Genomic DNA, 13531 nt, shown 5'->3' on the forward strand with positions numbered 1-13531 from the left:
CGTTTTAATGGTGCCTTTTAAACTAGTTTCGAGCTTCAAAGGAATTTTAGTGCTTAGTTTAAGCGTTATTTGTTTTATTTGAAAGAATTATTGTGCATTTTCTATGACCTAAGTGACTGTTTTTTATCCATAAAAATCTCCATACAATTATGTTGAAAAGTCAAATAAAAAGGTACGTCGATATATGTCGATGTCGATGTATGATATATGCCGATATTTAAAATTTTATCTTACGTGGTTGCCCACTTTGGCATATGTGTCCCACACTTGTTTAAATAACTTTTTAGTTTATGATGCTGTCTTGCTCTAAAGCATCTAAAGAATTTAAAACCCGATTTAATCCCACCTGGGGTGAGATAGAGCCTTTCTTACTAAAGAATATAACGATGGTAGAACTTCTTTCAATTCATAACATTGACTTTGTTTAGAAGAAGAAGAAAGTCTTATGACGAAAGCAAAGTATTATAAATGATATGATTTCCAAAAGAAACAAAAAATTCCATTTTCACCAAAAGAATATTTTTAATCGTACATATTCTTAATCAAACAAGCGTTTATGACAAACGCGAGCATAGCAAGCTTCACATGCGCCAGTTACAACGCACACCGCGGTAGGCGCAAAGAAAAACCGAGGTATAAGTGAACCGCATGTGCCGCACGGTGCAGGGAAGATAGCCATTCAGCATCTACGAATGTGACAGAGTCAGAGATAGCTATTTTTACAACCGCACCACTACACACTCAATCGCGAGAACCTTAGGTAGAAAGCCATTGGCGTCGCCAGCATTGAAAACTTTGAAAACGATATAAACGATGAAAAGCTTAGAAAGCTCCTATTGGAATCCAATGAATCCTGTTAAATAAACTTACGAAATCACGAAAAAATTGAGTCTACTTTTAGGCGATTTTCGGAGCCCACGGAAAACAAATAGATTGTAGCCGGATGAATGTCCTATGTCACAAAAGTTTTTAAATAAACATTGGACAGTTATGCAAAAACAAACAGGGCAAAAGAAACCGAAAAGCTACGATATCTTACATGTTGTAGGAAACATCGGTAGACAAGCTACTACAAACGAGTATAAGTCGAGCCAGCAAATATATGCGCCAGCATTCTCGCGCCAGTATTCGAAGCTCAACTTGACAACTTGTCGACGAAGCGTCGAAGCGACGAATTTCGATCCAGTGTGATTTTTTGACGATGTTTCCTATGAAAATTCCTGCTGAATCATAATATTTCCGAAGATGGAAATGACGTCCTGCCATAAAGTAAAACCTATACCTTTCTTTAGTAAGAAAGGCAAAAAGTAAATCGTTCTAAAAATTGATCGGGATTGCCGATCGATGTCGAATTTGTTTCAGATGCTCACTCATGGTCTGTACTATGAATGTAGCAAGAAATTTTGAATAAAATCAGAAATGAAAAATGTTGGCGAAGGTCACCAGGTGGGCTTTTACCTTTTTTTAGGGATTTTTTTTTCTTATGGTAGGTCAATCAAACGGCTCTAACTCCAGAACCATATTATGAATCTGGATGAAAATTTGGGAGGTTGTAGGGCTCGAAAAATGCAATTTTGGAGATAAATAAAAGATATGAAAATGAAAAAATTGACCATGTTTTCATTTGAAAACTGTGTATTTTGTTGAAAAGTCTGGCCGCATCCGAAAACAGATGGATAATTCGAAATTTGCGCGGCAACTCGCCCAGGTTCAGCACACTAGCTTTCGTCTGCATTTAGAAGAATCGAAATCGGATATATGGGAGCTGAGAACGGCGCGACACAAAATTTAGCAAAATTTTACCACATACGAACATCACTCGACCTCCACGGAATTTATTTTCTCAAAATTCGAGGGTTGGAGATAGACGAGTTCTGTCAAGGTGAATCGATAGAGCGTCGAAAATCGATGCAGTGTGATTTTTTGACGATTTTTCCGATTAAAATTCATGCTGAATCGACATATTTACGAAGATGGAAATGACGTCCTGGCTTAAAGTAAAACCTATACCTTTCTTTAGTAAGAAAGGCAAAAAGTAAATCGTTCTAAAAATTGATCGGGATTGCCGATCGATGTCGAATTTGTTTCAGATGCTCACTCATGGTCTGTACTATGAATGTAGCAAGAAATTTTGAATAAAATCAGAAATGAAAAATGTTGGCGAAGGTCACCAGGTGGGCTTTTACCTTTTTTTAGGGATTTTTTTTTCTTATGGTAGGTCAATCAAACGGCTCTAACTCCAGAACCATATTATGAATCTGGATGAAAATTTGGGAGGTTGTAGGGCTCGAAAAATGCAATTTTGGAGATAAATAAAAGTTATGAAAATGAAAAAAATTGACCATATTTTCATTTGAAAACTGTGTATTTTGTTGAAAAGTCTGGCCGCATCCGAAAACAGATGGATATTTCGAAATTTGCGCGGCAACTCGCCCAGGTTCAGCACACTAGCTTTCGTCTGCATTTAGAAGAATCGAAATCGGATATATGGGAGCTGAGAACGGCGCGACACAAAATTTAGCAAAATTTTACCACATACGAACATCACTCGACCTCCACGGAATTTATTTTCTCAAAATTCGAGGGTTGGAGATAGACGAGTTCTGTCAAGGTGAATCGATAGAGCGTCGAAAATCGATGCAGTGTGATTTTTTGACGATTTTTCCGATTAAAATTCATGCTGAATCGACATATTTACGAAGATGGAAATGACGTCCTGGCTTAAAGTAAAACCTATACCTTTCTTTAGTAAGAAAGGCAAAAAGTAAATCGTTCTAAAAATTGATCGGGATTGCCGATCGATGTCGAATTTGTTTCAGATGCTCACTCATGGTCTGTACTATGAATGTAGCAAGAAATTTTGAATAAAATCAGAAATGAAAAATGTTGGCGAAGGTTACCAGGTGGGCTTTTACCTTTTTTTAGGGATTTTTTTTCTTATGGTAGGTCAATCAAACGGCTCTAACTCCAGAACCATATTATGAATCTGGATGAAAATTTGGGAGGTTGTAGGGCTCGAAAAATGCAATTTTGGAGATAAATAAAAGATATGAAAATGAAAAAAATTGACCATATTTTCATTTGAAAACTGTGTATTTTGTTGAAAAGTCTGGCCGCATCCGAAAACAGATGGATATTTCGAAATTTGCGCGGCAACTCGCCCAGGTTCAGCACACTAGCTTTCGTCTGCATTTAGAAGAATCGAAATCGGATATTGCCGAATAAATGAAACGTGTCCAAAGGCTCCGTCGGTTTCTTCTCCGCGCAGCTCGAAAATCAAACCAAAAAATATTTCGTCACCAAAAATGTGCATGAAAACCTTAGAGGTTTGCAAAACAGCAACGAAAAACTGCATGAAATCTGCCTAACTGCCTGAAAATCAGCAGTTTTTCCTCACAGCTACTCGAAATCCTTGTGTTTTGTTTCAAAAACATTAGTTTTTAGGCTGGCGCGGAGAAGAACAAGATGCCCCGTCGCCGGCGAGATGGCCATTTTTCTTTGAATCGACAATATATGGGAGCTGAGAACGGCGCGACACAAAATTTAGCAAAATTTTACCACATACGAACATCACTCGACCTACACGGAATTTATTTTCTCAAAATTCGAGGGTTAGAGATAGATGAGTTCTGTCAAGGTGAATCGATAAGGCGTCGAAAATCGATGCAGTGTGATTTTTTGACGATTTTTCCGATTAAAATTCATGCTGAATCGACATATTTACGAAGATGGAAATGACGTCCTGGCTTAAAGTAAAACCTATACCTTTCTTTAGTAAGAAAGGCAAAAAGCTTAAGTACTTTGTTTCAAACAACTTGATAAAACTCCACTTTTTGCAAAAAAAACCTTTTCCTCATAATTCAAGTAAATAATGAATAACCTACGACGAAAACATGAAAAAAACCTTCTACCTAACATTCCATCACAGTTGCTGGAACGCGAGTCTTTTCAACTCTAAATAATTGAATTTGAATTAAGTTAGAACGTAACAACAAAAAATAAATAAACAAAAGAGAATCGTCAAAAAAGAAGCTTACTACAAGGTGACGTTGTTATGCTATTTTGTCGCACGTCGCTTTTTAACGTTCCGAGAAAAAGGCGTTTTATTGTTCTACCTTGAATAATGCAATGTAAACAGTAAGAAACATGTTTTGTTTGGTTGACCATTCTGTGCATTATCCTAAAATTCAGTTCAATTTGATTGCTGGAGTCCCGAGTTATTAATACAAATGTTAACGGAAGTAGGGTATGCACTGTACGTGTGTCAAACGCATTCTGGTCTGAAATCCCTTTGGTCAGTTGTCGCACTTACAACAATTTTCAGGGTGAAACTTCTTTCATATAAAAAGTGGCAACAGTGCACGGAAATTTTTTCGGTTTTTATTGAATATCTCAGGATTGAAATCGAATTTTGAGTATCTGTGAAGGTCAAAAGTTGAGACATTGAGAGCTGCACAAAGTGGCGTTCTTATCTCAATTTGGCCCAAAATGTACGTGCGACAAGATAGCACGACAACGACGAAGTGATGAAATGTGTGAAAATCGCCTAAATTGAATATGTTGCTCCAACTTCAATCCACATCATCTCGATACTTGAACTTCAACAAAGTTATGAAACTTGCGTCGGCGTCAAAATCAAGTTTTGCGTTTCAACTTATTGGGGTGTTGAACAAATTTATGCGATTGAAAGTTTTTTGTGACGCCTACTTTTGGGACAGTGTTGCCAACTCAGACAGAAGTCCTCCTTGGGATTCAATTTACCGAGCGCAATAAAAATGTTCAAGTGGTTCTACAGCTACATTGCCCTGCAATTTAATCTGGTAAAAGATTTGATGGAAAATTAAACACGATTTTTATCGTCAGGTGACCAATGAACAATGAAAACGTGTGATTCAAGAATTTTTGCGAGGTCCGATGGTGTAGTAGTGAGCGTGGTTACCTCGCACACCAGTTGATCTGGGTTCAATCAAAGTCGGTGCAAATGACATTTTTCGAGACAAGATTTTTCTGATCACGCCTTCCGTTAGATGGGAAAGTAAATGTTGAGGAGAATCGGGACAGTAGTTTAAGCCATGTTATCGCACAATTAATTGTTTTTTTTTTGTTTCAGTTAGAACAGGGACAGAACTTGTACAGAACAACAACATTAACTAAATAGAAACAGAACCAGCGTATGTGGCTGAAAGGCTTATAAAGAAAGGTTAACATTCCAACTCCCAAGGCCCCAAAAAAGTTGGAACGGTTACTTCAACTCGCTGTTTCTCGGGCATTACTCAACCAATCAAGACGATTCTTTTTTCTAGTGATTAAGATGATCCTTCTAGATGATCCTTCTCAATTTATTCGAATCTGTAATTTTTGCGATCAAAAACATCGTTCCAACTTTTTTTTCACGGATAAAAAGTAATTCGCTCAAAATTCAGCGGAGGTAGTTGTTTTAAAAAAGTTGGAACGATGTATCGGGTCGCAGACATTACAGATTTGTTCAAATCAAGTTCTGCAAAATTTAAGGATCATCTAGACATTCTTACAAATCATCGTCCTGATTAGTTGAATTATGCCCGAGAACCAACGAGTTGAAGTTATAAGTTTTAAATGTAGAAATATCATCAGGATGTAGTATAAACAGTCAATTTGAAGAGAATGCATGCAAAATATGTCTATTCTAATAAATTTTCATCAGAATTACTAACTTAAAATGAATTGTTGTGCTTCGAATCCCGACAGCGTCCAAACAAATTTGAAATGAAGGTTTATGATAGAATTCATCAAATAACACAGTTTTGATAATAATAATTCAAACTTATATCCAAATAATTGATAAAACAAGATGAAGTGTTGCGGATTGCGAAGCATCCGGGAATTTGAAGCATGACTTCAAAATTGCTGTCCTTATTCTGAATGTACCATTTCCTTAAAAAGTCTTCCTCTAAAAATAGAAGCCTTTGTCTAATGTTTGAAGAAATAACAGCCATTAAACCTACACAGCAAAAAATTCTGTTCAAAATCGCATGCAAAAGCATGCACATCACCTTTGTGAGCAAAAGCATGTAATATTGTATGAGAAAACGTGTACACAAAAAGCATGTACGGATGAAAAAAAAAATAAATTGTGCACACCCCAAAAATATCATCAATCTGGTGAGAGTCATATTCAGCTTAACAAGTCCGCGCCCCAACCATCTCGGCTATCTCGCCGCTGTGAAATAAGCTGGAGCAACACCGATGTATACAGCTGAAAAAGAAGTAATCCAGCTGCGTGTTAAAGGCCTGGGTGTAAAATAAATATTGCATTATTTTTTGCAATTTTATGTGATTTTACACCCTGAAATATGTAGCCCATCAGTATGGGAAACCTGCTTGACCGAAATGTCAAGCTCATATATGCGTTTATCCTTACAACTGTTCATCGGTCTGATGGCCGAGTGGACTAAGGCGCCAGTCCCTACTGTTGGTGCTGGGTTTGAATCCCGTCGGTTGCAATTTTTTTTTTGTGTTTGCAAAAATTGTACATGTAGTGTGTAATATTAAGTGTTTATTTTGACGAAGGTGATGTGCATGCTTTTGCATGCGGTTTTACCATCGGGTTTTTTTCTGTATAACATACGGAAATTCAATTCTACATATTGAAATTGCAATCCAGAACCATGGCTTCAAAGAAGCAACTGGTGCGTGATAGACCAACTAAAACCGTTACATCCCACAACCCTTCCAAACATGATTAATTTGTCAAAATTGTGCTCAAATACCTTACATATTTTTTGAGTCAAAATGAATTTAAAGTAAAACTAGAAAAACCAATTCGAATAACTAAATCTTCTAAATCAACTCATTGTTACATTTCCCTCATAATCAAGATAATGTTTAATATATCACTCTGAGTTTTATGTTTGTTTATCCCAGCCGCAATTATCGAAAGGTATCCGGCGGTGTGCGTGCAATTGAAGCTCAAGATGATCCTATACAAAGTCAGGATAAACTATATCGCTTAGGGGTAAACAAACATGTTGGTTTGCACGTGGAACGCTTCAGCCCCATGGCCTTAGCTTCAGTGCGAATGTGCAAGGTGGCTTTATTGGAGCATTGGTACATAAATGGCGTACGCGAAGACTTAATGCTAAAACATTTCGTATTTTTCTCAATCGTGAGTAGTTATTGAACATATTGTAAAGGTTTTTTTTTAATCGAGCATTTGCACTTTACACGCTTTTGAGTAGTTCATTAATTTTTCAAGAGTTTTTTTTATATTTCAATGTGTTTTGTGTGTTTTGTGTACTTTAAAACGTTACAAGCATGAGCAACTTTTGAAAAAATAAACAGGGTTAAATATATATTTCGTGAGTAAATAAAAGTAATTTGTTTAATATTTTTGTGAGTTACTGCAGCATTTCCAACAAAACACTCGACTCGAGCAGAACACTGATGAAGTCTGCAAGTAGTAGACGAAATACGTATCTGTCAAGATATTAGATTACACAGCGGAATTAAAAGGAACAACTAGTCTCTTTGTATTCACAGTAAATATAAAAATAATATTAACCCTTTACATTCCTACATCGCCTATACAGCCCATAAGTCTAAACACTTTTTCAGTAAAATTCAAGTTCCAGAAGATGCGTTGGAACATCCTCTACCACCTGGAGCTAATGGTGGGCAGTATAGGGGAAATCTACCCTTTCCAATCAAACACCTATCTTCGTCATATGGAGAGTTTGATGCTCGATTAAAGCTCCAAAAATACTATTTGGGCTATAAACTTACCAGCAACAGCACCGCCTCGAGTAAGCACGCAAATGTATGCCACTTACTGGCCAAAAAGATCACATTTAATGCACTTTTGATCATAATTTGTATTTTGCGAGACCACTTCTCATCATTTTGTTGGCACACACAGTGACACACACGAGAATCCCTCAAACGCTTAATGAATATCGCCAAAATTACCTTTTCACTTTCGCTTACTTTTTCACGGCGCTTAAGATATGAAATTGCTTACAACTACCGGCAACATGTTCTTTTGATCATTAGTAAGGCACTCACTTGAAGAATAATCCCGAAAAATGTAATAAATTAGCAAGCGCCATCAAAAAAACAAACGCGTCAAGTCGTTTGACGTTTCAATTTTCACTTTGCATTCCAACCGAAGGCTGAAGAAAACCGAGCGAGAGACGAAGGCAAAAAAGAACAAAGGCTGGCCGTCAACACCACCAGCAGCACAGCCAGCGATGCCAGGAAACTTTCCCTATAAATGCCACTTTTCGTGAGTGTTCGTTTGAACTGTCAGCGCAAATGGCAACACTCGACAGAGTGTTGGAAGAAAAAAGAACTAAGCCGATATTAGAAAAATGGGCGTGGCCCAATGCATTCGCCTCGATTAGAATACCCTTGGGAATTTTTTTTGTTAAATGCTTGGTAAAGAAATAGAATAACTTTTAGTGAAAGTGAAAATAAACAGAAATGTTCACAAAAACTTGCTCTACTCGTTGGTGTACTTGGTTTTAGTAAAATTCAAGGGAGACTCTAGATTATCCAGCATCATTCAAACACGACCGCTTATTAGGATTAAATTGGGTAGATTTCCCCTAGGTGGGCGTTGATCTAAAAATACGCTAAATCAATTTTTCAACCAGTTTTTTACCATTAAAAAGCATTGAAAAGAAGACATATTTTAAGGTTTGAACTTTGACTTGTTTAATGCGAATTTGCTAATGTTTGTGCCTATGCACATTTTTAAACAATTTAAAAGAGAATTGTATCGTTCTATAGCAGAAAATGTGAAAATCAAGCAAATATAAATAAATGAAACAGTGACTGTAAAAACATGAAAAAAAAGTAGAAAGAGAAAAAGTAATGATACGAGATGGAAGTATAAACTAAATTCTATCAGAAACAAACATGATAATGCAATATAAAAACGTTACTTAATCTACCGTAAGGTGGTTGATACCTTCCTTACATTTATATAGTTTTTTTTTGGTAAACCTACAAATGTTCTCTAACAAGTCCTTGAATGCCCATCAAATAGTCATTTTTGTTACATCCCATTCCACTTTCCTATTTTACCATTTGTCTAGGGATTTCAGTTGTAGATTGATTTTTAAAACTCATTGTGCTATTTCTCAGACAAAGGCCAACAATGTTTACAACAATGCACTGTATAGTTTCTAGGCAACGATCAATTTCCTGTTTGTTTGACCAGCGTTACTTACTTGTAAACAAATTTCCCCGTTGACATCAGACTTAAACCAACACCTTCGACCTAGTTCAACCAAGCCGTGTGTGCGCTCATCAACAAATCGCTGTCCATCATCATCATCATCATCGTCATCGTCATCCTAGCCATCCTCACTGCCCCTGGAAGTCTTCCAAGCATCCTCATTAACTTGTTCACTTGTTCATAAACTCATTGTAGGTCACTCATTTTTAATATTTAATTAAATTTCCACCTTCCAGACAATATCTCCACTCCACCAACGTAGTCTATATAACCGGAAGTCCTGCCTGGCGCCACTAAACGGTCCACTTGGACATCCGGTTTCACACTGCACACACCCACACACACACACACACACGCAAGAACAACTCAACCGCCGGCGATTCAAACTTTGACGAGACTACGCGACTCCGGAAAATCCAACCGTTTCAAACGACAGTCACCACGCGACTGACTGACTGAGCTAGCTCACCGGTGGGAAAATGCCGACAGAAAATTCGCAACCCCAGCAGCAGGAAAAACTCCGACAGCACCACGAGACAAGCCGAACGATGCCCGACCAACCGACGCGCGTGATCCTAACCTGAACTGGTGGAGCGTCGCGACGCGAGATGGAAATCTTTGGGCGATTTTTTTTTATTGTGGTTTATTCCAAGAAATTTACCTAAACGTTCGACCAGCGCCAACCGACGAACGGAATTAATCTTCTGACTTGTAGCTTGATTGTAAAAAGTTACTTTGAATGGTGTTTACCTTTTTTGGGGTGGCTTAAGCACGCAAAGTTGTCATCAATCTGAACGGAGATTTGAAAAAAAAATACGGTTTACTGTCGTCTGACTGTCTGGGAGCTAGCAAAAAAAAAAAAAAAAAAAACAGAATCGAGCATAATGTATTAGGTTAAATGGAATCATCACGATAAATTCAATCGATGTGAAATGCCGTTAGTGTAATTGCCGTATATACCTTTATTTCTATTTCAGTATGTGAAATTTCCCTTATATTTGCCCTAATTGATTATAACGGTGAATACAATTCAAATTGGGATAATTTCAAATGTCAGGCAACCATTTTATTGACTGGTTCTATCACTTCGGAAAGTGATAATTTAAAGCAAGATACTACTACCTAAGTTCGCATAAATGTCCAACTTAAAAAAAAAACAGCAAATTGAGAAACTCCAGGCATGTTTATCACACACATTAAGCTACGTGTAAAGTTTTCACGATAGTATAACTAATTTCATATAATATGTGAAAAAAAAAATAATTTCATAAAATATGTGAAAATGTATCATCCTTTTTTGATTTTGTTATCGTTATCAATACCCGATGTTTATTCCAGTGATAACGTTATCGGTTGAAATTCTTGCAAAAGCTATTAAACTTAACCTTTAAAAAAATATTTCATCATAAATTTTTAAGCTTTTAAAAACAGCCATGTTTTTTCACACTAATATGAGTTTAATTATTTAAAAAATCCGAACTGCTGATTTCTGTAACCGGAAAAGCAACACTGAATTATAAATAAATTTTCAAAACATTAGAGTTTTCAGTTCAAAATGCTCAAATTTTCACTAATCAACCATTTCTTGAACTTATGCTTTTATAATTTGCAACGATGCGTAATTTATATGGGGTTTTCTAACAAAATATTTCCCTACAATTGAAAATTCTTTCTTGTCTTATGCCCTTTTTCCTATGTTTACAGGGCCTCGTGACGCGGTGGTTAACGACTCCGATCCCTAAGATGCAGTGGCGCGGGTTCGATTCCCGCCTTATCATCCTGGAGCTTTCCGTTCAATGTTTGTCCCGTTAATATTAGTATTCAGGCTGCAAAGACGGTGTGACTGTCTTTTTTTTGAATTAAATATACTTTATTGAATCTTTCTTATAATAATTACATTTGATTTACATAATAAGTGGTCAGCTGTGGCTCTTCAGCTTAAGTTTGTTTTCGTGACTTAAACACTTTTCATTTTTATAACTTTAAAAGTATATGATTTATCATTTTTGTAACACTAGGTACAATGAAGAAAAAAATGTTAAGAAAACAGAACTTAACCTAAAACTAACTTAAACTTACAATAAACTAAACCCAGCCTTGAATCAAGGGGTATTCAGAAAAAGCACATTTTTCCCTGAATTTCAGACATTTCTATTGAATCTTCTGATCCAACATTTTTACTTCTGCTAATTCATGAACCTCATTTGATCTTGTCCAGCCAGGAACATTCAAAACCATTTTGAGTACCTTGTTTTGGACACGCTGGAGCTTCAATTCATGAGTTCTAGCGCAACACTCCCAAACAGGTACTGCATACTCAATTACGGGGTAAATTACTTGTTTGTAAACTGCTAGCTAATTTTTCAAAGAAAACTCTGATTTTCTGTTAATTAAAGGGTAAAAGCACCTGATGAGAATGCTGCACTTGTTCAATATTTTGTCTACATGCTGCCGAAACAAAAGTTTCGAGTCAAGTATGAGACCTAAGTAGACAACTTCCTTTGACCAGGGTATCGAAACATCATTCATTTTTATCAAAACATCATCCTTTGGGGCAAATCTGGCCGATTTGGAAAGAGGAAAAATGATGGGTTTGAGTTTTGGCTGCATTTATGCGAATTTTCCAGTCGTCAAAGTATTCGGAAAGAACGTTTAGACCCTTCCAAAGACGGCCAACTAAATATCTGGTTATTTTACCCTTATAAATAACGGCAGTGTCATCAGCAAAAAGTGACAACACACCATTACCAGGAGGAGTAGGCAAATCAGATGTAAAAATATTGTACAGAAGTGGGCCAATAATACTTCCGTGGGGAACCCCAGCATCTTACTTACTTTACTTTACTTTATCAGCAACAGGTCTATCGACCCAACGCTGAACTAATCGAAGATTTCCAGGATGCTCGATCTTGGGCCGCTCGTCTCCAGTCGCCCACAATGTTGGCCGCTCTTGCATCTTCGTCGACTGCACACAGCCAACGCGTACGAGGCCTTCCACGAAGCCGACGACCCCGTCCAGGTTCGCTGCTGAATATCGTTTTTGCCGCCCGCTCGTCCGACATTCTGGCTACATGTCCAGCCCACTTTAGCCTGTCGTGCTTGATGACTTTTACGATATCAGCATGTTTGTAGTCTTGGTACAGCTCGAAGTTCATGCGCCTGCGCCACCGGTCTCCTACTTGCTTGCCGCCGAAGATAGAACGCAGGATTCTCCGCTCGAAGACCCCAAGTGCTCTCTGGTCAGCCTCCTTTAGCGTCCACGACTCGTGACCGTAAAGAGCTACAGGGAGTATCAAGGTCCTGTACAGCGTGATTTTCGTAGGCGTCCTTAGGCTGCGGGACCTTAGCTGGCTACGGAGACCGTAGAAGGCCCTGTTTGCAGCACTAATCCGCCGTTTCACTTCGCAGCTCACATCGTTGTCGCACGTCACGAGTGTACCAAGATATACAAATTCATCCACCACCTCATATCTTTCTCCATCTATTTCCACCTCCGAAACACCATCACATGCACTGCCACGCGCTCTGCCAGCAACCAGATACTTGGTCTTGGCAGTGTTGATGGTCAGTCCGATCTTCGCAGCTTCCCGCTTGAAAGGGACGAACGCCTCCTCCACTGAACGACGATCAATACCAATGATGTCGATGTCGTCAGCGTATCCAAGCAGCATGTGTGATTTAGTGATGAGTGTTCCGTTTCTTTGCACGCCTGCCCTTCGAGCAGCACTTCAACGCTATGATGAACAGTAAGTTCGAGAGAGCATCGCCCTGCTTCAATCCATCCAACGTAACGAAAGCTTCAGATGTCTCGTTAGCTATTCGCACGCTTGATTTTGCTCCGTCGAGCGTTGCACGAATCAGTCTAATTAGCTTCGCCGGAAAGCCGTGTTCTACCATAATTTTCCAGAGTTCGTTTCTTTTGACTGAATCGTACGCCGCCTTGAAGTCGATTAACAAATGGTGTGTTTGCAGGTTGTACTCCCGGAACTTGTCGAGGATTTGTCGCAGAGTGAACATTTGGTCCGTCGTTGACCGACCCGCTCGAAAACCGCACTGGTATTCGCCGACAAAGGTCTCGGTCAACGGTCTCAGCTTGCTCCACAGGATTCGGGATAGTACTTTGTACGCTGAGTTGAGGATTGTGATGCCTCGATATTTGGCACAATCGAGTCTTTGCCCTTTCTTGTAGATTGGGGTGATGAGCCCGTCTAACCAGTCGGTCGGAAGCTGTACTTCGCACCAAATTCGCTGGACGATTTGATGCAGAATCTCGATCATCCGCGCGCTCCCGTGCTTGAAAAGTTCGGCCGGAAG

General features: G+C 38.4%; 1 protein-coding gene across 1 annotated transcript in view; it reads right to left on the minus strand.

The window, feature by feature from the left end:
• The window catches only part of LOC120425725 (probable G-protein coupled receptor No18), a 55621-nt gene extending 45964 nt beyond the window's left edge, over nucleotides 1-9657 (minus strand). The window contains exon 1 of the mRNA XM_039590329.2: nucleotides 9210-9657. The gene's annotated coding sequence lies outside the window, so the exon portion shown is untranslated. The remainder of the gene's footprint in view (nucleotides 1-9209) is intronic.
• Nucleotides 9658-13531: the final 3874 nt, after the last annotated feature.

Source organism: Culex pipiens, chromosome 1 (genome assembly GCF_016801865.2).
Source record: "Culex pipiens pallens isolate TS chromosome 1, TS_CPP_V2, whole genome shotgun sequence".
In the NCBI taxonomy this organism is placed as follows: Eukaryota; Metazoa; Arthropoda; class Insecta; order Diptera; family Culicidae; genus Culex; species Culex pipiens.